Here is a 26,544-nt window from a genome sequence, read left to right as displayed (position 1 = left end):
CGTGAGCTCGAGCTGCTGCGTGGGTACCCTACCAGACTAGGGCAACCAGATTTTGAGGAGCAAAAACAGGGACAGGTCAGACATAAAAGAAGGAGTAAAGACATTACTCTCACTTTTATATCTGGCCTGTCCCCTTTTTTTGCATAGCTTTCTGAATGTGTGCCTATACGTGGTGTGTGTGTGTGTATCTATGTATATATATATATATATATATATATATATATATATATATATATATATATATAGAGAGAGAGAGAGAGAGAGAGAGAGAGAGAGAGAGAGAAATATACACACTTTTACAGGACTACATATATAAAATTAGCTATGGCTTGACCTCCCACCCTGGACCCCCACCCCCACCCACCTCTCTCTGCTCCCCACTCTGTCTCTCTGCTGGGAGCAGACAGGGGACTGTGTTGCCTGACAGTAACAGATAAAAATACTTTAATTATTTCATATATTATAGGCCTCTTTAACTTATGCTTCCCTAGATGATCTGACCTTTGTCCCAAAAACAGGGACATTTATTTAATAATCTGACCTTTGTCCAAAAAACCGGGACATTTATTTAAAATTAAGAGAAGCGTCGGGACACCGGGACAGTCCTCTAAAAACGGAGACTGTCCGGGGAAATCCGGGACGTCTGGTCACCCCTACGAGAGTAAATTGCAGAAACTGCCTACAGATGAACCTACGATAACTTGTGCTGTTGTGGGTCTGCCCTGTGCCTATAGTGATGTTCTCAGCAGGTGTGTTAAACAACTAAACTTCTTGATCTCGCGATAAACGCAGACACTGAAAGCTTCCGAATAAGTTTTCGAAACTGCAACATGTTCCGAGACTCGTGTCGTGTAATCGGAAAGACTCCCCCGGGGGCAGGGCTATCCGATTACAGGGATGGGTGCGTTTCGTTGGCCTGCTGATGGGCCTCTGTCGCCACCTGGCTGTGGGACTTGCACTGTGTCTCGCAAGTCATCGATGCCAAACAGGACAGATCATACTGGTACTGAGGCTGGCACGGAAGGGAGGGGGCATTGTAGCGTGGAAAGTCCCTGACGCCTTGTCCATGTGACATCCTGCCCCTGTCTCATCGTTCTGAGCCACCTGTTTTATTTGGCTGTGTAGGTGACGCGTGTAACTAGTCTCCTGATTAGCGCTGTATGTGATTGTCCCTTTGAACGCATGAAACTGAGGCTGTAAGCTGTCCTAAGGAGTGCTGCTGTCGCCCCTCTCTCTGATGCCCGCCGCTCCTCTGATTCACCCGTCAACTAGACATCTTTGTAAAGCCACGTGCAGCCGGCTGGAATCATCACCACAGAAAGAGTGATTATTACTCACAGACCTTGGGCCAAGCCATCTCCAGCAGGTAAGCCTGAGGTCTAGCAAGAACAATGGCCACAGGCAGGCCCAAGTCTGTGCACCTTGTGCCGAAAGATGGGCTGTCTGGCCAACCCACACATCCTGGGTGTTGTGTAGCTGGAGAGATGTGGTCCAGACGCAATACACAACCCAAGAGTGCCCACTCCCTGTGGCACACTGCCACTAAATTAAGGAGATTCTGATAAGAAAATGCACTTTGTTAGGACTGATTTCCCTCTAACATTTGGGGCGAACATTGAATTTGATTGAACATTTGGATTTAGGCCACCAGAAGCACATCAAGGGTGTACAGGGAGTGCAGAATTATTAGGCAAATGAGTATTTTGACCACATCATCCTCTTTATGCATGTTGACTTACTCCAAGCTGTATAGGCTCGAAAGCCTACTACCAATTAAGCATATTAGGTGATGTGCATCTCTGTAATGAGAAGGGGTGTGGTCTAATGATATCAACACCCTATATCAGGTGTGCATAATTATTAGGCAACTTCCTTTCCTTTGGCAAAATGGGTCAAAAGAAGGACTTGACAGGCTCAGAAAAGTCAAAAATAGTGAGATATCTTGCAGAGGGATGCAGCACTCTTAAAATTGCAAAGCTTCTGAAGCGTGATCATCGAACAATCAAGCGTTTCATTCAAAATAGTCAACAGGGTCGCAAGAAGCGTGTGGAAAAACCAAGGCGCAAAATAACTGCCCATGAACTGAGAAAAGTCAAGCGTGCAGCTGCCACGATGCCACTTGCCACCAGTTTGGCCATATTTCAGAGCTGCAACATCACTGGAGTGCCCAAAAGCACAAGGTGTGCAATACTCAGAGACATGGCCAAGGTAAGAAAGGCTGAAAGACGACCACCACTGAACAAGACACACAAGCTGAAACGTCAAGACTGGGCCAAGAAATATCTCAAGACTGATTTTTATAAGGTTTTATGGACTGATGAAATGAGAGTGAGTCTTGATGGGCCAGATGGATCGGCCCGTGGCTGGATTGGTAAAGGGCAGAGAGCTCCAGTCCGACTCAGACGCCAGCAAGGTGGAGGTGGAGTACTGGTTTGGGCTGGTATCATCAAAGATGAGCTTGTGGGGCCTTTTCGGGTTGAGGATGGAGTCAAGCTCAACTCCCAGTCCTACTGCCAGTTCCTGGAAGACACCTTCTTCAAGCAGTGGTACAGGAAGAAGTCTGCATCCTTCAAGAAAAACATGATTTTCATGCAGGACAATGCTCCATCACACGCGTCCAAGTACTCCACAGCGTGGCTGGCAAGAAAGGGTATAAAAGAAGGAAATCTAATGACATGGCCTCCTTGTTCACCTGATCTGAACCCCATTGAGAACCTGTGGTCCATCATCAAATGTGAGATTTACAAGGAGGGAAAACAGTACACCTCTCTGAACAGTGTCTGGGAGGCTGTGGTTGCTGCTGCATGCAATGTTGATGGTGAACAGATCAAAACACTGACAGAATCCATGGATGGCAGGCTTTTGAGTGTCCTTGCAAAGAAAGGTGGCTATATTGGTCACTGATTTGTTTTTGTTTTGTTTTTGAATGTCAGAAATGTATATTTGTGAATGTTGAGATGTTATATTGGTTTCACTGGTAATAATAAATAATTGAAATGGGTATATATTTTTTTTGTTAAGTTGCCTAATAATTATGCACAGTAATAGTCACCTGCACACACAGATATCCCCCTAACATAGCTAAAACTAAAAACAAACTAAAAACTACTTCCAAAAATATTCAGCTTTGATATTAATGAGTTTTTTGGGTTCATTGAGAACATGGTTGTTGTTCAATAATAAAATTAATCCTCAAAAATACAACTTGCCTAATAATTCTGCACTCCCTGTATATAAACTGGAGCAAAAACAACAAGTGATGGACGGAATGCTGATCTGCATATGGCTGGGTCCAAACTGGAATGGCATGGGCAGCAAAAAAACGATGGATTTAGGCCCAGATCACTGTACTGGGGGTGAATGTTTGACAATGTTCAGCATTCCGTCCATCACTTGTTGTTTTTGACGTATATAAACTGGACCCTGCAGGATATCCTGTTTTCACCTTTCACTTGAAGAAACTCTGGGCAGCCATATAGAGTAAGACAAGCAACACAAGCAGAATCATTGCCAGTTTCACAAAGAGAACACTAGGACAAGATCTTGCTGCTCAACCCTTCTGGAAAGAGGTAGACTGCTTGGAATACTCAAAATGTACTTTGCCTATAAAGAAATTGAGGTTTAGTTGTGTGCTTGTAGTGCCATGAAGCACTTATTTGTGCTTTCAGACCGAGGATGTAACCTCCGAACCACTGTTCCTCCTCCACTTGAAGAAGCAGTCAGTCTTGAGGAGCGCACTCTTGACCAATAATGTTCTCAAACAAGAGGACAGCATCTGTGTCATCATTATGGCACCTCTCCCATGGTGGCCTTTCACCACTGAGGCCTCCTGCACCCAGAACGTCATGCTCCCATTAGCAGCACCTCTTTGTAGGCATGAATGTGGCATGCCTGACTCTGCCGTGGTACCTTGGATTGGGGGCCGCTTACCACTGTGGTGCCGTGCACCCTATGTTTTGATGCAGGTGTGAGGCTGAAGAGTTAGACCCCACCACATCATCTATTCACCCACCGTGTGCACCCTGCCCAAAGGCCCAGAGAATCAAAGAAGACATAGCATCTCTCTGGAGCTCTCGCAATCCTCTCCAAGCTCAGCAGCACTGCAGTGACCACAACTTGCAGGCATCTGTTTCCTCAGCAACATAAGCGCCAAGAAGAGCTGACATCTGTCGAGAAAGCCATTCATCTTCACTAAGCCCTTGCTCTAATGCTGCTGATCTGCTTGCTGAGGACTGTGTGGTCCTTGTCTTCTTCCTCCCAAGTCAGTGGCCAACTAGTGACCACTAAAAGGACATGAACAGAAATCAGAGAGAGTAGTATACTTGCACAATCTAGAACCTGGTGATCGAAGATCAAATCCTGAGCTTGGCTTTAGGCCCTCTGCAACGATTGTAAACCTCTTTTTTGCACACTGCACAGCGGCTGAGCACCCTGGAGTTCTTGAGTACGCTATGCTTAATTAATGCCAAAAAACCTAGTAACATTACTCTGCATGTTACTGCAGTAATAATGAAAGCTATAAGTCTAGTCACATGTCTTTTTTGTTTATAAAAGAACTGCACCTCTTAGATGGCATATTTATTGTGAATGGTTAAGGGCTTCCTGAACTAGCCATTCTAACCCACACCACCCTACAAGAGAAATCCTTGACTCCTTGACTTTGCTTCACCCTGGGAATCCCATACTAAAAAGAATATGCTTGCTTTAGTATCTGGCTCCTGTGTTTCCACATACATCAGCAATACTTACCACAAGGGTTATTCCACTTCCCAGAAGTCACACTGGCCCCAGAGAACTGGCCTAACAGACCTTCTTTAATCACAAGGTCAGATATATGTGGATGCAAGTATGCTTAGCAGACTAAAGCACATGGACCTAGTCATCATGGAGCAGCCGTCCTTCATTTACTCTAAGACGGTCTTTGAAGGCCTGCTGCTCATTCTGCATCATAACCTTGGAATGGGTTAGGAAGGTAGGTAGAGATGCTCACCCAATGGCAGACAATTGTCAAGAGTTGTTACAGACTCAGTAGAACATTTGCATTTTGTTTGATGTTCAGAAGCACCATAGGTCTAAACAGTTCCAGTGAAAGTAGCTCTTCACATCTCTGTTTCTTGGTTGTATGTTGTATGGTCATAGGCCAAATTCCATTTAAAGGGTATGACTTGGTTGGTTGTCTTGGCATTAGCCATTCTCTTCAAAGGGCATCTCTACTGGCAAATTTCCACTCTGGAGATTCTCTGAATGGTGAGAGCTGGGTGAAATAGGTTTTCCAGAAACAAGTTAAATGGTTGTATGCTGGAATATCAACAACAAAAATATCATGACACAAAAACTATTGTGTCCAAAATAATATTTTTTATTTACTTAACATTAAAGTAACAAAAATATCAACAACAAAAATATTGAGATGAAAATTTAGGAAACACAAAAATGCTGCCTCCAAAATATATAAAAATAGTGTATTTTAATAAAAAATCCATGTTATTGTATGTAAAAATATAGTTACAACAATATCAATTTTCAATATTAAAATTACACATTGTGGTGTCTTGGTGTGAGAATTCCATGCATGCGCATGGAATTCCCTGCAGGTGGGTTGTGATGAGACCTGGAGATGCTGAGACTGTTGGAATTTGGAAAGAGTGGACAGTTGGTTGAGATAGAAGTAGCTGGATGAGGTGCTATTCTGAGTTTGAAATAATTTTCCTTCTTAAATCAAGATATTGTCTACGCCTTGTACATCCCTACTCTGGTGACGAGGATTGATCTTTCTTTATTAAATGATATGAAATAAGATGATATGATATGATGGTGGAGAGGAAAGCAAGGGAGTGCATTGAATGTCTGAAAAGCGATAAAATATTAAGTGTAAGACAACCATTGGTTATCAGAAAATTGACTACTAGTCCTTGGAGACGATTCCCCTTGACATTGTGGCTCCCATTTGTATGTCGAGAGTTGACCATTACTTAATAAGCTGCATGGATGTTTACTCCAGATGGCTGGAAGTTGCGATTGTGACATCGGTCGAATCATGTGTGGTGAGACTGTTCCTAAAGACTTTGTTTGATCCTGAAGGTTATACCTCAGGTCTTTTTTTCTGACAATGGTGTTCAGTTAACTTCTAGAGAAATGGAGAGAGGTTTCTTAGGGAAAGCGACATAGTGCACAAAAAATCTGCATTATACCATCCTGCATGTAATGGTATTATTGAGCTATTTAATAAAGTTTTGAAGGAAACCATACAACGTCCTAGGGTGAGTGGCAAATCATGGAAGGATGACGTGAGTGAGAAAGAGAAGGGTCATAGACTCACACTCATTCCATCACAGGTGTGACACCCTTTGAACTATTTAGGGGCAGGAGACCCAATTGTTCGTTGTGCCCAAGTTGGATGAAGATGAAGAAAGACAATGGTATGGGAAGCAGTGTGAACGAGTCAGAGTGGAAAGAAAGGGTAAGGGACAGGATGGATAGGATGAAAGAGTTTGACAACTGCGATAGTATAAAAGCAACGCTTGTAAAAGTGGGTGATTGCATTAAGATCAGACTTCCAGGTGGAGGGGTTGTCAGGTGGATCGAAATACAGCAAACTCTTGAGAGTGTTTAGACTACTTAGAAATGCTGTTACAACAGAGAACCACAGAGTGTGGAACTTGAATAGAGTTGCAAAGTACTACAAGAAGAACGAGGAGATGGGACAAGCAAAGTGTTTTTACAAACAAGAAGAGTGAGGGAGTCGGTGGTGGAGTGAGGAAGTCGGTGAGGAGTGAGGAGTTGGTTGTACCAACTTATTTGAAGGATCTTGTAGCAATCTAGATAAGTGTGGTCATTTCTTGACACCTGTACTTGTAAATTACTATATAGATTCAAATTGCATTGCTTATATTTTCAATTAGAATTTAAGTATATGGGGTGTGTATAGTTGTGTAATTGTTATTGTTAAGAGGGTAAGGTTTGTGGTATCTTGGTGTGAGAAATCCAGCATGCATATAGAATTCCCTGCGGATAGATTGTGATGAGACCTGGAGATTCTGAGAATATTGTGATTCAGAAAGAATGAACAGTTGATTGAGAAACCAGAAGCTGGATCAATGAATCAATCAGGAATTTGTAAAGCGCACTACTCACCCGTGGGGGCTGAATGGGGGGAGGGACAGGAGAGGTGCTGCTACTGCTCGAACAGCCAGGTCTTGAGAAGTTTCCTGAAGGTAAGGAGGGCTTTGGTCTGGCGCAGGTGGGTGGGAAGAGCGTTCCACGTTTTGGCTGCAAGGTGTGAGAATGATCTACCACCGGTTGTAGTTCTGCGGACGTGCGGGATGGTTGTGAGGTCGAGGTCGGTTGGAGTGGAGTGGAGATGCCGGGTCAGGGTGTAGAAGGAGAGCCGTCTGTTAAGGTATTCTGGTCTGGTGTTGTGCAGTGCTCTGTGAGCGTGGGTGTGGGGTTTGAAGGTGATTCTCTTGTTGACTGGGAACCAGTGCAGGTTTATCAGGTGGTCTGTGATGTGGCAGTGGCGGGGGATGTCTAGGATGAGGCGTACGGAGGCGTTCCAGATTTATTGCAGTCTCTTATGGAGTTTGGCCATGGTTCCTGCGTAGAAGTCATTGCCGTAGTCCAGTTTGCTGCTTACGAGGGATTGGGTGGCTGTTCTTCTGGTTTCGGTGGGTATCCATTTGTAGATCTTTCAGAGCATGCGGAGGGTGTTAAAGGAGGAGGAGGAGATGGCGTTGACTTGCTGGGTCATGGATAATGAGGAGTCCAAGATGAATCCTAGGTTGCGTGCGTGGTCGGTGGAAGTCGGAGTGGCTCCGAGAGTGGCAGGCCACCAGGAGTCATCCCATGCGGAGGGGTTGGAGCCGAAGATGAGGACCTCCGTCTTGCCAGAATTGAGTTTTAGGCAGCTGCTCTTCATCCATTCAGCGATGGCCTTCATTCCTTCGTGGAGGTTGGTCTTGGCGGAGTCCTTGGTGAGGGAGAGGATCAGCTGGGTGTCGTCGGCATATGAGATGATGTTGAGGTTGTGGGATCGGGCAATGTTAGCGAGCAGGGCCATGTAAACGTTGAAGAAGGTCGGGCTAAGGGACGAACCCTGGGGTACACCACAGATGATTTCAGTGGTCTCCAAGCGGAACGGGGGGAGGCGGACTCTCTGGGTTCTGTCGGTGAGATAGGAGGTGACCCAGTCCAGTGCTCTGTCGCGGATTCCTGCATTGCTGAGGCGTGAGCGTAGGGTGGGGTGGCAGACAGTGTCGAACACGGCTGAGAGGTCCAGGAGGATGAGGGACGCTGTTTTGCCGTTGTCCAGTATGGTTATTATGTCATTGCTGGCGGCGTTAAGGGTGGTTTCGGTACTGTGGTTGCTGTGGAATCCGGATTGGGAAAGGTCCAGGGTGCAGTTCTCTTCAACAAAGCGGGTTAGTTGTCTGTTGACAGCCTTCTCAATGACTTTTGCTGGGAAGGGGAGCAGGGAGATAGGCCGGAAGTTCTTGAGGTCCTTTGAGTCTGCCTTGGGTTTTTTAAGAGGGCGTTGATCTCAGCGTGTTTCCAGTTCTCCGGGAAGGTGGCGGACTCGAAGGAGCTGTTGATCTTCCGTAGTTGGGGTGCTATGACGGAGCTTGCTTTGTTGAGGATGTGGTGAGGGTAGGGGTCAGATGGAGAGCCGGAGTGGATGGTGTTCATGATTTTGATGGTGTTGTTGTCATTGACGGGGGTCCAGGAGAGCAGGAGGTTGGTCGGAGGTGAGTCTGTGGTGTTGGTGGTTGCCGGCGGGGGTCTGGGTGCTGAAGCTGCTGTGGTTGTCTGCAATCTTGTGGTGGAAGTAGGAGGCTAGGGAGTCGCAGAGGTCTTGGGATGGCGGGAAGTCATTGGCGTTGGAGCTGGGGTTAGAGCGTTCCTTCACGACATTGAAGAGCTCCTTGTGGCTGTGTGCGTTGTTGTTGATTCGGTGTTTGAAGGCGGCTCTCTTGGCGGCTCGGATGAATTGGTGGTGTCTGCAGATGGCGTTTTTGAAGGCTGTGTGGTTGTACAGAGTCTGATCTTGGTGCCACTTTATTTCTAATTTTCGTCAGGTTTGCTTAGATTCGTGGAGGTCGGCGGTAAACCAGAAGGCCTTTCTGTCTGTGCGTCTGTTGGAGGGATTCTTGATTGGGGCGGGAGTATTGGCACAGGTTTCAACCCATTGCCTGAAATTGTGGGTAGCTGCATCAGTGTCGGTGGTGTCGATGGGTGGGTTCCTGGAGAGGGTCACAATAAGTTGGTCTTCGGTGGCCTTGTTCCAACTACGGATCCTTTGTGGGTGGTGGTGTGTTGTGGGTTTCTTGAAGGAGAAGTGCATGCAGTGGTGATTTGTCCAGTGGAGTTCGGTGGTGTGGCTGAAGGAGACGTGATTGCTGGCGGAGAAAATAGGGTCAAGTGTGTGTCCTGCGGAGTGGATGGGTGTTGTGACGAGCTGTTTGAGGCCGAGGTTGGAGAGGTTGTCGAGCAGGGTGACAGTGTTGTTGTTGTTCTCAAGGTGGAAGTTTAAGTCCCCGAGAAGTATGTAGTCAGTGGATGCGAGAGCGTGCATGCTGATGACATCGGTGATGGAGTTGCTGAACTGCTGTAAGGGGCCAGGGGGCCTGTAGGTGAGGGTCCCTGTTTGGGTCAGTGTGGATCTGGAAGTGCAGATGTTCGACAGTGCTGATGGTGTCTTCGGTGCTAGTCGTGATCCTGAGGGTGTTCTTGTGGATGATGGTGATGCCTCCTCCTGGTTTGTTGGAGCGGTCCCTGCGGGTGATCTTGTAGCCGCCTGGGATGGCTATGGCGATGTCAGGTGCTGAGTTGGGGTTCATCCAGGTCTCGGTCAGGAAGGTGACGTCTGAGGAGGCTAAGTCAAGTAGATTCCATAGCTCTACTGCATGCTTGTGGATGGAGCGGGTGCCGAGGAAGATACATCTGAGATGGTTGCGTCCTGCCTTGGTGGGTGGGTCGTTGGCGTGGAGTCTGGTGAAGGTGCAGTTCTGGCAGGATTAGGGTCCGCGGGTGGTCTGCAGGGAGGCTTGAAGGCAGGCGGCCGCTGTTGAGGGCATGGAGGGTGGCGGCGTCGTAGTGAAGATGTGTGTGGCGGTGGTGGGGGGATGGGAGCCAGAGGTTCTGGCGCTGGGTGTGGTCCAGGCGCGGACAGGTGCAGACGGGCTTGCCTTTGGCGTGCCAGTGGCACGCACGCACAGGGACTGCCATTAAGTAGGGCGGTGGAAGGAGGAGAGGACAGCTGGGAGTGGGGGTGAAAAACAGCGCGAAAAAGGGGGTGGGCCGCAAAAGGGGGGCAGAGCCACGGGGGCTGCAGCTGCGGGGGAGAAAGAGGCAGGAGAGAGAAAGTGAGAGAGAGCGGAGTGAGAGAAAAATGAGAATGAGAGTAATGCAAAGCAAAAAGAGCACAAAGGGACAGAAGTGAAGCAGAGCAGAGAGCAAAGCAGAGAAAGGAGGAGAAAAGGAGGAGAGAGGAAGAAGGTAGCCTAGTAGGAAAGCAGAGCTCTCCCACTAGGCATCAGGGATGAGGCGCAGGCAGAAGCCTGATGGTGGAGGAGGGCCTCGAACTCCTGACAAGGGTCATGAGTTCAGAGGAGCCAGGGAAAGGGCTCTACTTGCAAGGTGGAGCCACAGGAGGCAAAGCAGTGCACTGACCAGGTGTTGGATGAGGTGTTACCTTGAGCTAGGAATAAACTTCCTTCTTAAATCAAAATATTGTTTTACGTCTTGTACATCCCTTCACATATGTAAAATTGCATAGCTTTAATTTTAAATAAAATATTAAATATTTTGTAGGTTTCTCAAACATATAAAAAAGTTTTTTTTTTTTTTAATTTCTTTATTGGCATTTCAGTCTATAAGCATACACAGAGGAGCAATGCAAAGGACATGATACATAAGCAGCATAATAAATCAAATAACAATAAGTACAACTGATGTCGCATCAAATGCTGAGCAGGAGTCCAGAGTCAATTTGGATTGATAGAGAGGATTGTACCTGGGGAAAGCAAGGTCTCAGAACATCGAGATAAACACAGGGTAAGCCAATAAGAGAAAACACGTTACAGAAATAGTATTACTTAACAACAATATAACATTCTTGCAACAAACGGCTGTCCCTGAAAATCAGCAAGAAAAGTGAGTCCCATCCTTGCAGTAGTCTGGGGAGAAGAGGAGGAAGGGGGAGGAATGAGGATATGTATATTCACATAACACATGATCCTAGTATGAGAGAGATATTGCCTACGAGACATGAAGTCTTGTACGTCAGGGGCAAAATAGCACGCGTCCAGCCGGTGCTTGAAGCAGGGGCTCAGGTATACAGCTAAAGTGAACTGGACACTTATGGTGCCAACTACATGTATTATCAATGATCCTCAGATGTATGAAGTTTTTCAGACAATTGTAGGATGCACATGTCCCAGGTTGTGACAAAGGTAGTGCCACCCTGCAATCTGTGATTTTGGACTAACGCCTCAGCTTCAGCTAATGCCCATTTGTGGGTCACCCGGAGCCAGCAGTCTACTGAAGGGGGGGGTGGGTCCTTCCATTGCACAGTGATTAGGCAGCTGTATAAACTAGTCACCAAATCGACAAACTTCAGATAATGTTCATTCTGTTTTGTGTGTGGCATGATACCCAGTAAGCAAATCAGCGGATTCAAAGAAATCTGGACCTCTATAACAGATGAGATCAATTCTATTTCCTGAACCCAGGTGTGCAGAAGTGGGGAGCAGTCCAATACCTTGTGAATAAAAGATGAGCAGTCCAAATTGCATCTGGGGCATCTAGGCTGCATCTCATGAAACATTTTGCTGAGGCGATACAGCGTGAGATAGGTCTGGTGCACATAATTAAACTGTGTGTATTTCAGGCGTGCGTTTCGGGAGATTCGTTGGACTTGCTTAAGGGCCATAGTCCATTGTTGAGGAGTAAGTATTATGGACAAGGAGTCCTCACTCTGAGGTGGAGGGCCAACCTTACTGTGGTGTAGTACTGTATAGAGGGTGAAATCACCCTGTAACCCATATCATGTGTCAGTATACATTGAAGTCCTAAGTGTATTGGGAATTCGGACATTCCCTGGGGCCAGATACTTGTAATCCCTGCCCTGATAGCCGAATAACAGAGAAAGCGGCCAGCCCCTATGCCATATTGATCTTGTATGTCGGGGAAGGAAAGCAGTTAGCCCTCTCGATACAGTGTGCCTAATTGGGACAATTCTGCATCCCGCCATGGTGTTGGGTCGTGTGTATCTAGGACTCCATATGGGTATTTGAGGTGCGTAAGGGTGTGGCGCACATCTGACATGTATGTATCAATTCCAAGTATGTTTGGCCACACATAGGAGCACACCCAAGGTGCGGCCCGGTTTGTCTGGGGAGAAATGCCATCCTAAAAGATCTATGTTATCCAGGAGCACTCGTATCATATCGTCCTCCTCTCACCCTGTTAACCACCGCATGGGCCACTGGAGTTGCACCGCTGCAAAGTACAGTTCCACATCTGGACCACCTTAGGCCCCCCTCCAAGGCATTGGAGGCTCGTTAGAGATGCCCTCTTTCTTGCCTGACCCCATATCAGAGTCGACATTAAACCATGAAGGGTGGCGAATGAGGATGTGGGTGGGAGCACTGCCAGGGCTGCAAAAAAATACAATAACCATGGGAGAACCAACATTTTATCAATCAATGCTCTCCCCATAGGAGACAGGGGCAGATGCACCCAGAACTGCATGGATTGACGTTTGGATGTCAATGCTTCCCCATGGTTACCATCAAGTAGATCCCTAGTCGTATGATACACATTCCCCCCAAGATATCAGAAGGTATCGGAGGCCCAAGGAAGACGGCCGCCTTCCAACAAGTGGCGTTGAGCTTGCTCGACTCTCCGCAATGGAAAAACTGCATGATTTGCATCAATTAATCTCAAGGCCTGTTAAATCCCCAAACCGTGCAAGGAGATTGAATGAATATGGTAGAGTTGAAGCATGATCTCATAAGTAGATAAGAACATCTTCTGCATATAAGGAGATGATATGCTGAGCAGACCCTTCCTGAATGCTCCACTCTGGTGCCTTCGTACATAACACAGCAGCCAGAGGCTCCATGGCCAGAGCAAACAGCACAGGTGATAGACAACAACCCTGGTGAGTGCCTCGTTCTATATTAAAGGAATGTGAAATACATTGGCCTGTGCGGACCCGGGCCCTTGAAGTACTATACAGTATCTTAATCCATCTCAGAATGCTAGGGCCCATACCAAAAACTTGTAAGATCAGAAGTAAATAATTCCAGCTAAGCGTGCCAAACGTCTTTTCAAAATCTAAGGAGACCACCACTGGAAGGCCCGGTCCCACTACTTAAGCGTCAACGATATGACTCAGGCACCTGATATAACGTGGTTCTGGCCGGCACAAAGCCGTTTTAATCCAAGTGAATAAGGGACCCTGTTAGAAATGGGGTCTCTAGTTGGCAGAAGTGTACACCCTTGTCCAAGCAGGGCCCACAATCCTAGTCAGGGTAAATCACGCGAAATCCAAATTATCCTGTGTCCACCCTCTGGTAGCTTGGCACAGGGCAGTCAGGCTTAACTTAAAAGGCAATGTGTAAAGTATTTGTGCAATAAATCATAGAGTAACACAGTGAAAGCACCACAAAATACACCACACAGGTTCAGAAAAAATAGATAATATTTATCTGAATAAAATACTGTTGAAAGGATGAAAATCCAATGTACACAAGCAAAATTATGAATTTTTAGAGAATTTTAGAGAATAAATTCAACTAAAGCACCTAGAAAACACAATAGTTCCAAATGGGGCTATCACGGCGTCGTTGACGGAGTCGTTCCCAACAATCTGACACCACCGGTGCTGGTCACGGAGTCACACGGACCCCCAGGTACAGTACCTTATGAAAAGGAAAAACAAGGACGGGGAAACATCCTTTTTTACGACTTTTTTTTTCCGAAAGTCGTGGTTAACGAAAGCGCAACAACGCTTTTTTTAACCACAACTCCGTTTTTTTGTGCCTTAACTACGTATGTTCTGAACAACGAACATGCGTGGTTAAGGTACAAAGAAGGGAGTTGGCGAAGGTAAGTGGTGGGTTTAGGTTTTGGGGAGGGGGCGAGGGGTCAGGGGGTTTTAGGTTTTGGGGTGGGGTTGGGGGGGTAGGGCGTTTTTGGTTTTGGGGAGTGGGTGGGAGGTCAGGGGGTTTTAGGTTTTGGGGTGGGGTTGGGGGGGTGGGGCGTTTTTGGTTTTGGGGAGGGGGTGGGGGGTCAGGGGGTTTTAGGTTTTGGGGTGGAGTTGGGGGGGTGGGGCGTTTTTGGTTTTGGGGAGTGGGTGGGGGGTCAGGGGGTTTTAGGTTTTAGGGTGGGGTGGGGTGTTTTTGGTTTTGGGGAGTGGGTGGGGGTCAGGGGTTTTTTGGTTTTGGGGTGGGGTTGGGGGGTGGGGCGTTTTTGGTTTTGGGGAGTGGGTGGGGGGTTAGGGGGTTTTAGGTTTTGGGGTGGGGTTGGGGGGTGGGGCGTTTTTGGTTTTGGGGAGGGGTGGAGGGTCAGGGGGTTTTAGGTTTTGGGGTGGGGTTGGGGGGGTGGGGCGTTTTTGGTTTTGGGGAGGGGGTGGGGGGTCAGGGGGTTTTAGGTTTTGGGGTGGGGTTGGGGGGGTGGGGCGTTTTTGGTTTTGGGGAGTTGGGGGTCAGGGGGTTTTAGGTTTTAGGGTGGGGTTGGGGGGTGTGGCGTTTTTGGTTTTGGGGAGTGGGTGGGGGGTCAGGGCGTTTTAGGTTTTGGGGTGGGGCGTTTTTGGTTTTGGGGAGGGGGTGGGGGGTCAGGGGGTTTTAGGTTTTGGGGTGGGGTTGGTGGGGTGGGGCGTTTTTGGTTTTGGGGAGTAGGTGGGGGGTCAGGGGGTTTTAGGTTTTGGGGTGGGGTTGGGGGGGTGGGGCGTTTTTGGTTTTGGGGAGTAGGTGGGGGGTCAGGGGGTTTTAGGTTTTGGGGTGGGGTTGGGGGGGTGGGGTGAGGGATGTAGGGTGAATGGTGCCTATTGCTAATGCTTTTATCTGGAATGCCTTTACAACAAAATATCGTTGTTAAGGCATTCGTGGTAAAATCATTAGTAGTAGCAACAAGGTCGGTGTTCCGACCTCGTTGTTAAGGCAGTAGTTGTTTTTGAAGTTGTTGTTTCGTCGTACAATCCAAGGACATAGCACGGAGTCGGAAAAAGGCGTAAATGGAGTTGGTGCGGCGTCAGTCCCTTACGGCTTCCGATGAAAGAGGCGTCGGTTCCGCACTGCACAGCAGGTGGACGTGAGGCGTTGGGTCCGTCCGCATGCAGGGGGAGATGATGCGTCATCATCGCGATGTGTCGATTCCTTGTGACGCGGTGGGGTCGCCGGTTCCGGTCCGTCAGGACGTGATGTGTCGACTTCAGCGGAGTCACGGCAACGTCCAACTTGCATTGCAAGCCACGTCATTCCGTGCAGCGAGGTCCATGGAGCGGGAGCAGGCTGCGGCATCGCTGGCGTCCTTGAAGTTGTTCCGGAGTCGTTAGAGTCAGGTACTGGCAAAACGCTAGTAGTTGATGTCTTTGCTGTCCCTGAGACTTCAGAACAGGAGGCAAGCTCAAACCAAGCCCGTGGAGAGCACTTTAGGGGAAGGTAAAGTCCTTCCAGCACAGTCAGAGGCCAGTATTTGTGATGCAGCTCCACCAATTTCGGTCAAGCCAATGGAGACGTAATCACCTCCAACTCCTTAGAATGAAGAAGCGTCTCTAACTCCACCACACTTAGGGTTAAGGTGGTGCTGACGCCCCATGTTGTGGAAATATATACTCCTCACGTAACAACTTTCATAGCTTCCCAATCTACCCCTCCAGTGGTCCCAGTACCAGCATTCTCAGCAAAATAAGTGGATATCTGCGTGGCCAACATAGTGCGGTAAACTGTATCAAGCAAGGCCTCAGTGAGCAAGCGCCAGTGAGCAAGCGCCAGGAAGAGATACCTTGTGGCCTCTCCCATTGAAAGGTGACTTTAAGCAAGTTATGGTCTGAAAGAGTTCTGCTCAGATACTCAGAGGTACGTCTCAATGGCCAGCACTCAGAGTTGCAGGTAAGATAATCTAGGCGCGTGTGCACCTAGTGTCCCGGTGCATAATAAGGGTACTCTTGTTCTCCCGAGTGACCCATCCACCAAATGTCATGGAGGTCTTGGATCAATGTCGAAAATGTTTTTGGGTGTGTATACCGGCTGTACCCGGTAGGGGAGGTTAGTGACCGGTCCCAGTCTGTATCTTGTATACAGTTAAAATCACCTCCCCACATCCCCGGAGCCAGTGGTGTTAATAGCATGGTAGGTGACAGAGAATCTAGGAAAACAGCCTGAGCAGTGTTAGGGTTGTAGATAGATATTAAATAAAAAGGGTGTCCATCTAGGGTGCCCTCCACCACTACATAGCGGCCCTCAGCATCAACCAAGACCCTACACTTCACAAATGGGACTTCGAAGCAACCCAGATAAGGACTCCTCGTGCATAAGCAGAATAGCCCGTGCCATATACCTGTCTGTCCCACCGTCTGCTCACTTTATCAAGTCCGCTCTTAGTGAGGTGAGTCTCCTGTAAACATGCAAAGTGTATTTGTCGCTGCCTGAGGTATGCATACATTTTATGCCTTCTGTCCAGTGTAGCTATGCCCCTAATATTCCATGTGAGCACAATATAAATAGTAGCCATGGGTAGCAGGTGTGTGTACCCATACGCAGTCGTACAGTAATCCCCCATCCACAAAACGCCCCTCCCAGTTCTCGACCCAGACAAACAAATTTCCAGACAGTGCAATACTGGTACACTTTTCATCCTTGGCGTGGTCTCCCCTAACTTTTTGCCTCTGTTTTCCAGGTTGTTGATGTGTGCTGGACTCTGTTTTTGCTGTTTTTGTTACTCTGGGCACTTTACCACTGCTATCCAGTGCTAAAGTGCAAGTGCTCCTGTATAAAATGTGTATGTAAGTGTCTTTCCATGATTGGCATATTTGATTTACTGGTAAGTCCCTAGTACAGTGCAATAGAGGTGCCCAGGGCCTGTAAATCAAATGCTACTAGTGAGCCTGCAGCACTGGCTGTGCTACCCACAATAGTAGCTCTGTAAATATCACTGAGACCTGCCACTGCAGTGTCTGTGTGTGCAGTTTTAACTGCTAATCCTACTTGGCAAGTGTACCCACTTGCCAGGCCTAAACCTTCCCTTTCCTCACATGTAAGACACGCCTAAGGTAGCCCCATGGGCAGGGTGCAGTGTATGTTTAAGGTAGGACATATACTAATGTGTTTTATATGTCCCGACAGTGAAATACTGCCAAATGTGGTTTTCACTGTTGCAAGGCCTATCTCTCTCATAGGTTAACATGGGGGCTGCCTTTAAAAATTATTAAAGAATAGATTCCCTTTGGGAGCAGATAAACATGTTTGGGGTCTATGAGCTCACAATTTTAAAACACATCTTTTAGCAAAGTTGGTTTTAAGATTGTTTGTTTGAAAATGCCACTTTTAGAAAGTAGGCATTTTCTTGCTTAAACCATTCTGTGACTCTGCCTGTTTGTGGATTCCCTGTCTGTGTCAGTTTGACAGTTGAGCTGTTTGCACCTCTCTCTAGAGTGTGACACAAAGGCAGCTGGGGTGTAGCCTGTATATCCTGATGAGCCATCTGTGCTAGGAGGGAGGGGAGTATTGGTCACTTACACCTGAAAGGGCTGTGCCTGCCCTTACCCAATGCAGTCTCCAACCCCCTGGTATGTGTCTGGGGCCTGGCCTGGGGAAGGCAGGATTTCACAAACAAGAGAGACTTTCCTTTGAAGTAAGCCTACTTCAAAGGGCAAAATGGGTATAAGAAGGGCACCCAAAACCATAGACTTTAGATCACTTCTGGACATCAAGAGGAACCTCGGCCTGGAGAAGAGCTGAAGAGCTGAGGAGAAGTGATGCCCTGCCTGAGACTGTGCTTTGTGGAGCTATCCTGCAGTTGCTGCTTCTGCCTGTGCAAGAGAACAAAGACTGGACTTTGTGTGCCTTTCTGCTTGTGAAGAAATCTCCAAGGGCTTGTCCTGAGCTTGGCTCCTGTTGTTGAAGTCTCAGGGCCATCAAATACTTCTCCTGCCAGCACCTGGACTCTCTGCTGAGACTCCTGCCCTGGTAAGTGGTGCCCTATCTGGTTCCTGGGTCCTTGGAAGGTGATGTTGGCAGACCAAGACTGAAAATCCACGCAAAGACCGTCATGCGGTGAAAATGTCGACACATCTTTCGAGACGCGGCTGAAAAACAATTCGCCGTCAGCTTCACTGCAGAAATCGTTGCTCCACCGGCATCACGGCTAGAAAATCGATGCACGTAGCTGGAAGAACGACACGCTACACCCGTTGACGGAGGCTGATAACGTCGCAACCCATGGTTTTGCTGATCCCATGCAGCAGGATTTTCGATGCAAACCTTGCTGGGCATGGAAAAACGATGCTACCCAGGTACTTTTCACCGCTAGCAATGATATTACTCTTTTCTCAAGCATTTAAAAGTCTTTTGCTTTTTAAATTAATAATTTGATTTGTGTATGTTGGATTTTTGTCATTTTGGTCTTGTTTTGTTTAGATAAATATTTTCTATTTTTCTAAACCTGTGTTGTGTCCTTTTGTAGTGTTTTCACTAAGTTACTGTGTGTGTTGGTACAAATACTTTACACCTAGACTCTGAAGTTAAGCCTGCCTGCTTGTGCCATGCTACCAAGAGGGTGAGCGGGGTTAACTGAGGGTGATTCTCCTTTACCCTGACTCGAGTGAGGGTCCTTGCTTGGACAGGGGGTAACCTGACTGCCAACCAAAGACCCCATTTCTAACAAATACAAACCAATACACCAAGAAAATGATCATCCCTCATTCCCAGGCCTGAATGCGAAACGGCCTCATGCCAACCGCTATGAAACAAAGTAACAGATATACATCAGATGTTTGCTTTTCAGCCATGCCCTTACGGAAAAGTTCAGTGGGGGTGGGTATCCAATAAAGAGTATTTGCGGGTCTAGTGTGGGCCCCCTTGAGTTGGCTGGAGTGAACATTGAAGCCCTCCGCCCCCAATATCTTACCTCCAGATCGGTGTACACTCCCCCTGATAAGGTACCCTCCTGCTGCTTACTTGGTTTTAAAAGGATGACATCATCATAAGTAATCGGCAGAGTGTGGTGTGACCTGTGGTCCTGAGTGGGATTGGGCAGTGGAGGAGAGTGAGCCACCAGTGTCTGAGCCAGAGTCCAGGTTCTGTTCGGAGCCTAGCAGTAAGCAGGGGTTGGCACTACAGAGAGAAAACTCCATAACCGCTCATGCTTGTACTGCCTCCACCTGGTCGACTTAAGTGACTTCCTTTTGTGAGTCCGCGACTTAGGTGTGAGCCAAAGCGTGTTCTCTAAATCCTCCCTCGGTTCCCCGTCCAAGTTCTTGGCATGCAGCCATGTCCAAAAGTCTTCTGGAAAGTGGAAGATGTGGCTCTTATTGATATCAATCACCCGGTGGGTTGCTGGAAACAGCAGTGCATATTTCAAGTTCACCTTGCGGAATCGCAATTTAACCTTGGTTAAGGAGTTCAGTTGGCGCTGTACTGCCAAGGTGAAATCGGGATACGCCATGATCATTCTGTCCTCGTACTTTCAGGGTCCTTTAGTCCAGGATCTCTGCAAGAGCATGTCTCGGTCCCGTTAATTAAGCAGCCGCGCTATCATTAATCGCGGTGGGGGCTGCCCGGGGATGGGGTGTGCCCGTTCAATGGAAAAGAACTTCAGTATCTTGCCCTCCAGCACTGTCTCAGCAAGCCAGTTTTCAATGAATAATACTGCGCTAGGGACCTCTGTGCACTCTGGGAAGCAAAGGAAGCAAAGATTATTTCTTCAGCAGTGTCCTTCTGCATCCTCTGCTCTGTGGTGAAGCTTGGAAACCTCAGTCTCAACATGCTTCAGCCGATCTTGTAGATCTTGGACCGAGGGGCACACCATGGCGAGGGTGGGTTTTGTGTCACCAACACGGTCAACCAATTTGCAACGGTATGCTCGCAACAGGTTGACCTCCAGTGACATAGTATAGATCTGGGTTTCAAGGGAGGATTTTGTGTCCTGCAGGGCCTTATCAAACTGCAAGGAAGGTGCCTGCAGTGTGGCTTCGAGCTGGTGTAGGCTATCCAGGGTTTTGTCTGGGGGATGGAGGGTGTTTGTGCCATGCACGCCCCCATCATCAGAGACTTGAGACCTGGTCTTCCCCATCATATTTGACAGCTACTGGGCAATAGAAGGAAGTTGCAGGGAAAGTAATTTGACAGGGCACGATATATGAGCACGAGACTAAGTGTGCCTGATTCAATTCCAGGACAGGATCCTCAAAGGGCTGTGCTATTCACCCTGACCCATAACTGTATTATGGTAGTTACATTAACATGGGGCAAGCTATGCAGTAAAAATCAGGTAATTCAGTCTTTCCATCTGAGGGGTACCAACATTGACAGTCTATATATTTATATGCCGCTTACATTCCTCCCTCCCGAGGTCTCTGATGGTCCTGCATTATACACCCTTTCGTGTTAAATGAAAGAGCAGCAATTATCTTTTGATTGTGGGGAAGGCTCCAATATGTTATCCCATGAGGTCTAGAAACGGGAGAGGAAGACCTCTTAACACCTTGCCAGGCCAGGGGGTTCAGTTTCGGATCTCGGGTCTACCAGGGTCCATTAATAATATCGCCTTGTGCAGGAGTTTATGTTCTCACCCAGAGGGGGGAAGAGGTTTGTCAATGCACCACAGCAAAACCAGGGAGCCCATCTCAGCTTCCTTAATGCCCCCCCCTTGATAGAGGAGCTTAGCGAAGGCCGCCATCGTGCAGCACCAGCTGCAACGCTGCCACTCCTGAGCACCGGGAGGCCGCTGGCATCCGCCCAAACAAGCGCGGTCTCGGCAAGGGAGCCGCGCTCCGGCAGCAAGTCCAATCCCTGGCTCCAGGGGATTTTCAGCATCCGCTGTAGGGTCCCCGAACAACGCTACCTTCCTGGGCGCCCTACGTAGATGCAGCGTGGGCTCAGGCAGGGCTAGGCAGACCATTCACTCAACACAGCCCATCTGCCCCTCAACTTTTCCACTCACGACCACCCTCCAGGTGTCCCTTCCAGAGCGGGGCACAGCTGTTCAAAGCACTCTGTGGGTGCAGCAGGGCAAGATCCCTCCCTTTGAGTTTAAGAAGGAACGGAGGTCGCTAGGGGTTGCAGGATAAAAGTAGGGCTCACAGGGAGCTCTGGGCTTAAAGGTCTAACGCGTCGCCATCTTGGCCATGCCCCTCGTACAAAAAAAACAAACTATAATAAATGAACAATTTGTCTATATAAAATAAAATATATCTATTATATTTTACAATAATGTTATTACAAAATAATACATTAAAAACATTATGTAGATTTTCAAACATTATATATTCTTAATTACAAAACATTTTCAATTTAATTTTACAATAATTATACTAATGTTTTTAAATTCAGTTCTATAAATTGAAAAATACTCTGTTACCAAATTTCCAAATAAAGATATACACTATTTTTATTAAAATATACACAAAACCTTGGAAGAGCATAAAACATGACAAGTTATATCTATATTTTAAAATATTTCTTCGGAAAATGAAAGCCTTTTAAAATGAAATTTCAATATTGTCATATATTAACTAGAATTCTACAAGCTTTATAAAAAAAAAAATGTAAAAATGTGGAATGGTCAGAATTTTTAATATAACTTAAATACTTAATATTTCTAAAAGAGCTTATTTTTTAATCACATTTATTATCCTAGGTCCACACCCGAAATACTATATAAGATATACCATTCTAAAATAAGTATGTAAAATATAGGTTTTTTTTAGAGGTCAAATTTACTATTCTAAATAAAGTCCCAAAAAACATTCAGGATAGTGTATTTATTTGTGGGCTGGGGTGAGGAGTAGATTTACTAACTCTAATTCCAAAATCGTTGGGAGAACTAAATACATCTCAGAGGAGGTCACAGATACTATTGTAACTACAATACCACAAACCTTGGAGAAAGTTTGTGTCTTTTGGTCGGTCAGATTTACTATTCTAACTCCAGAATCACATATATCGGGGAAAGTGCATTTATTTGAGCGGGCAGAATTACTGTTCTAACTCTAGCCCCACAAGCTTTGGGAAAAGTGCAGGGTGGTTCCAGATTTACTGATCTAGCTCCAATCCCACATATATTGGGGAAGGTACATATATTTGCAGGAGTGAGGATGGTGAGATTTACTGGGAAAGTGAATATAAATGTATTTGATTGGGTCAAATTTACTATTTTAACTCCAGTCCTAAATCCTTACATCTCAGTACATCTTGATCATTTAGTTTACTCATGTGAGCTTCAATACTACATCTTACATATATTTCACTATGTTTAGAAGAGTTTACCAGTATTTGTTTACAAGGAGGTACACAATGATACAGCATAATGCTTAACTCCTTTGGTGCCTTGGACGAGGTAGTCTCGCCCTCGCACACGGTTCCCGTGTGCCTGGGACGAGACCACCTCGTCCTGCACCGGGCCCACGGGGGAAGTGCTAGTACTCCCCCCATGGGCCCCCACCCACACCCCCCTGTCAGGGATAAAAGGGGAATCGCTTCCCCTTTCACCACCCAAGCCCCCAGTAACGTCTGACCACCTGTATGTTATCGTACCCCTCCCCCCATGAATCTCATTATTGTGACAGTCAGGATCAGATCTCCTGCACACTAAGACATTTAAATCATTTTAAAATGTTCTTCCTTATCATCAGTTCCCCCTTCCTAAAATAGACTTAAAACAATTTGCGTACTATTCCACGTATTAACCTTTCATGATCCCCTCCACTAACATCCACATATTTCTCAATTATTTGATGACAATGAGAACTATTTTTTAAACATCTCAATTAGTTTCAATCTCAGGCTTAAAACTCATTTTGCAGAACCAGGAGTGAAGTTCGACCTAATACGTGACACGCATTGTGAAATCGCATTATGACCATTCAATCAATAATATTTATAAAGCGCGCTACTCATCCGTGAGGGTCTCAAGGCGCTAGGGGAGGGGGTTACTGCTGCTCGAAGAGCCAGGTTTTGAGCTGCCTCCGGAATGCGAGGTGGTCCTGGGTGGTCCTGAGGTTGGCGGGGAGGGAGTTCCATGTCTTGGCCGCCAGGTAGGAGAAGGATTTCCCACCTGCCATTGTGCGGCGGATGCGAGGGACGGCGGCGAGTGCGAGGTTGGCGGAGAGAAGTTGACGGGTGGGCGTGTAGAAACTGAGGCGACGGTTGAGGTATTCGGGTCCCTTGTTGTGGAGGGCTTTGTGTGTGTGGGTGAGGAGCCTGAAGGTGATCCTTTTGTTGATGGGTAGCCAGTGCAGGTGTCTCAGGTGGGCGGAGATGTGGCTGTTGCGGGGTATGTCGAGGATGAGGCGAGCGGAGGCGTTTTGTATTCGCTGAAGACGTTTCTGGAGTTTTGTGGTGGTTCCTGCGTATAGGGTGTTTCCGTAGTCCAGGCGGCTTGTGACGAGGGCGTGGGTCACAGTTTTTCTGGTGTCGGCGGGGATCCAGCGGAAGATCTTTCGGAGCATGCGGAGAGTGAGGAAGCAGGAAGACGATACGGCGTTGACTTGTTTGGTCATGGTGAGAAGCAGGTCCAGGATGAATCCTAGGTTGCGTGCGTGGTCTGAGGGGGTTGGTGCGGTGCCTAGGGTTGTGGGCCACCAAGAGTTGTCCCAGGCGGACGGGCTATTTGATTGGTGCTCCTCTTATTTCTGAGTCTTTCACTGGAGCGGGGTCATCAGGCTGGCGCCACAGCCGCCATCTTACAGGATGTGCAGTCTGGAGGCAGCTCTGGTAACTGTGCACTGCTGTACTGGGCAGGGTTTTTAAAGAGCCAGCAAATACCCAAGAGGTTCTCCACACTGAACTGTCTACTTGTGAAAAACTGCACAAGCAAGCAAACAGAACCGTGGTCAGTTTCTTTGTGGAAAATGAGGTAGAAAGAGTCGAAGCAAGGAACCAGGAGGGGGCTGAAGAAGATAGTTGTGGAGACAACTAGATACAAAGAGTTTGTGTACATGAGGTGTGGCCCGTGAGGGCTGTCACTTCTGATAATTCGTCCTACGAAGGCAGTGCCTGGATATTTTTCTGAATTTTACCCTCAATGGTAGAAATGCGACAAGATGACAGCTTTCACTGAGAGGGTGGAGGGGCAGAGAAGAGTAAAATGAGCCCCAAATGGTGAACCCACTCAGCTGGGAGAGGCAGTTCTCTGCCCAGGCCAGGAGAGGAGGACCAGAAGTCTTTGTTGGCGGCAGCACTGAGATATCAATGTTATAGGAGTTCAAAATTAAACGCTTACGACTCGTCCAAGATCTACCCACAACTTGATCGCACTTAAAGCGGGATGATCGTTGCACCCTCAACAACATACAGCTTGAGTGTAGACTGACTGTCATCGGCCTACATGCAAAGGACAAAGCTATAAGAATGGATTAGAGTGGCCAATAGCTGCATGTAGATTTTAAACAAGAAGAGTCACAGGTAATATGCTCTGCCATATAGGAAAATGGAGGAATGGCAAGTCAGAAAAGATTTAATACAGTCCAGTGTAGGGTTGAAAGCCCATTGGTGTAGTGTACTTTATGCCTGACCAATATTTTGGCTATATCAGAACATGTCACATAATTTTCAAATTTTGCGTTACACCATATTTCTAAAATTTCTTGAAATTTAGGCCTAGCGGCCTGCACTTTTTCTGATGCATTGGAGGTGCAGGCTGCAGACCCATATGTAAAAGGCCATGCAGAGCAACATTGCATGGCTTTACATGGTGCGGTGTTGCCTTACTTTGCGTCAGGGAGGATTTTCCATGGGTGTTGCTTGGGTCTTCCCACGCAACACCCATGGATTGTGACGCATTCCCAGATTTACAAGGTTTTGTAAACCTGGGAATGCGTCAAAACTCCACTCCAAGGGTGGCATAGAAGTGACTCAATGATGGGAAATATCTTTATTTCTCCCTGTTTTTTCCACTTTCTATGTGTGCAGCACACATAGAAAGAGGAAAACTCCTCTTGGCATTGTTTTTGCGCAGGATGGTACCACTTTGCTGCGCTGCACTGCGTCACTTAGAAAGTGCAGGAATGCACTGTATTTAAGAAATACTGCACATCCTTATCCTTTTGTCTTGCGCTGGTTTACAATGTGCTTCCTAGCACCAATGCTCTGCGTTGCATGTAGGATTGTTTTTGTGCAGGAAGGGGCACCTTCCGGCACAAAAACAATCCCAGAAAAAACTAAGAGAAATAAAGATATTTCTCCTAATTGCGCCTCCCCTGTGGAGGAGTAAGGTTTGCGTGCATTTCCAGGTTTACAAGTTCTTGAAAATCTGCGAATGCATCAAAATCCATGGGTTTTGCGTGAGAATACCCACTGCAATGTCCATGGAGCACCTCCCTACTGCAGAACACAGTGGTTTGCATCGCCTTGCTTTACTCCATATCTATGAGGTCATTCAAAGCCACACAAAGTGGCTTTGCATGGCCTCATAGATATGGTCAAAAGTGACGCAATGGCAGCACCATCCTCTCATAAATATGCCAAAGAGTTTGGAGTTGACATCGCTTTGGCCAAGAATTAATGTGCTTTGACTGGACCTTGTTACTCTATTTCATGATAATTTGTGATGACAAAGCCCTCACAACAACACCAAAGTTCACCTGGAAAGATGATCAAGCACAGCTGTGTCAGAACCTGAATCAGGGTACAAGAACATTGGATCCAATATTTATAGATAATCATAGTGATGCCCATTAAAGACCTAATAATAACAAAGGTTAATAACAAAGAAATAATCCTTCCCAAACAAGAGGAGGAGGATGTGTTGCACAGCGGCTAGAGCGTCTGACTTTGGAACTAGTGAACCATTTCTATTTCCAGCCTCAGCTAAACATTGTGTGATTCTGGGCAGATCATACAAACTTTCTGTTCTTAAAAAAGTGTAATATCTGGATCTCGCTGAAGCACTGTGATGCCCTCGAGCCATGTTTGCGCTGCATATAACTTAAAAAAGGTAATTCAAATTTGGAAAAAGTGAAAACATAAAAATGGAACAAAACACTTTTAGGGCCGAGCCTGCGAGTGTATTTGCTAGGCTTACCTGGCACTTCTTTACAGCCTCGTAATTCATCAATTCAGGCCTGGCATCACTTCCGTTCCTTTGTGTGGAGCAGGGATCAAGCAGTAATTGATTTAACTTTATTAGTGCCCGCCCACTGCTCCCGATGTGATCGAGGTACTATTTTGTTCTTTTTAACTTCTAGTGCCCTGCAACAGAAGACATGTGACTGGCAAAAACGTGACCCACAGGACAAACAAAATTGCAACGTTTTATTTTTTAAAGCTAACTTTCTTTTATTTTGTCAAGTCGTCTTTTCTCACTTTCCACTCATGTTTTCTTTTT

General features: G+C 46.9%; 1 protein-coding gene across 1 annotated transcript in view; it reads right to left on the bottom strand.

Annotated features, from left to right (window-relative positions):
• LOC138246528 (free fatty acid receptor 2-like) overlaps nucleotides 1-26,544 on the bottom strand; it is a 185,440-nt gene that overhangs the window by 62,381 nt on the left and 96,515 nt on the right. The window contains exon 3 of the mRNA XM_069201185.1: nucleotides 26,242-26,408. The gene's annotated coding sequence lies outside the window, so the exon portion shown is untranslated. The remainder of the gene's footprint in view (nucleotides 1-26,241; nucleotides 26,409-26,544) is intronic.

The sequence above is a fragment of the Pleurodeles waltl genome, chromosome 7 (genome assembly GCF_031143425.1).
Source record: "Pleurodeles waltl isolate 20211129_DDA chromosome 7, aPleWal1.hap1.20221129, whole genome shotgun sequence".
In the NCBI taxonomy this organism is placed as follows: Eukaryota; Metazoa; Chordata; class Amphibia; order Caudata; family Salamandridae; genus Pleurodeles; species Pleurodeles waltl.
This window is presented reverse-complemented; position numbering and strand designations above follow the sequence as displayed.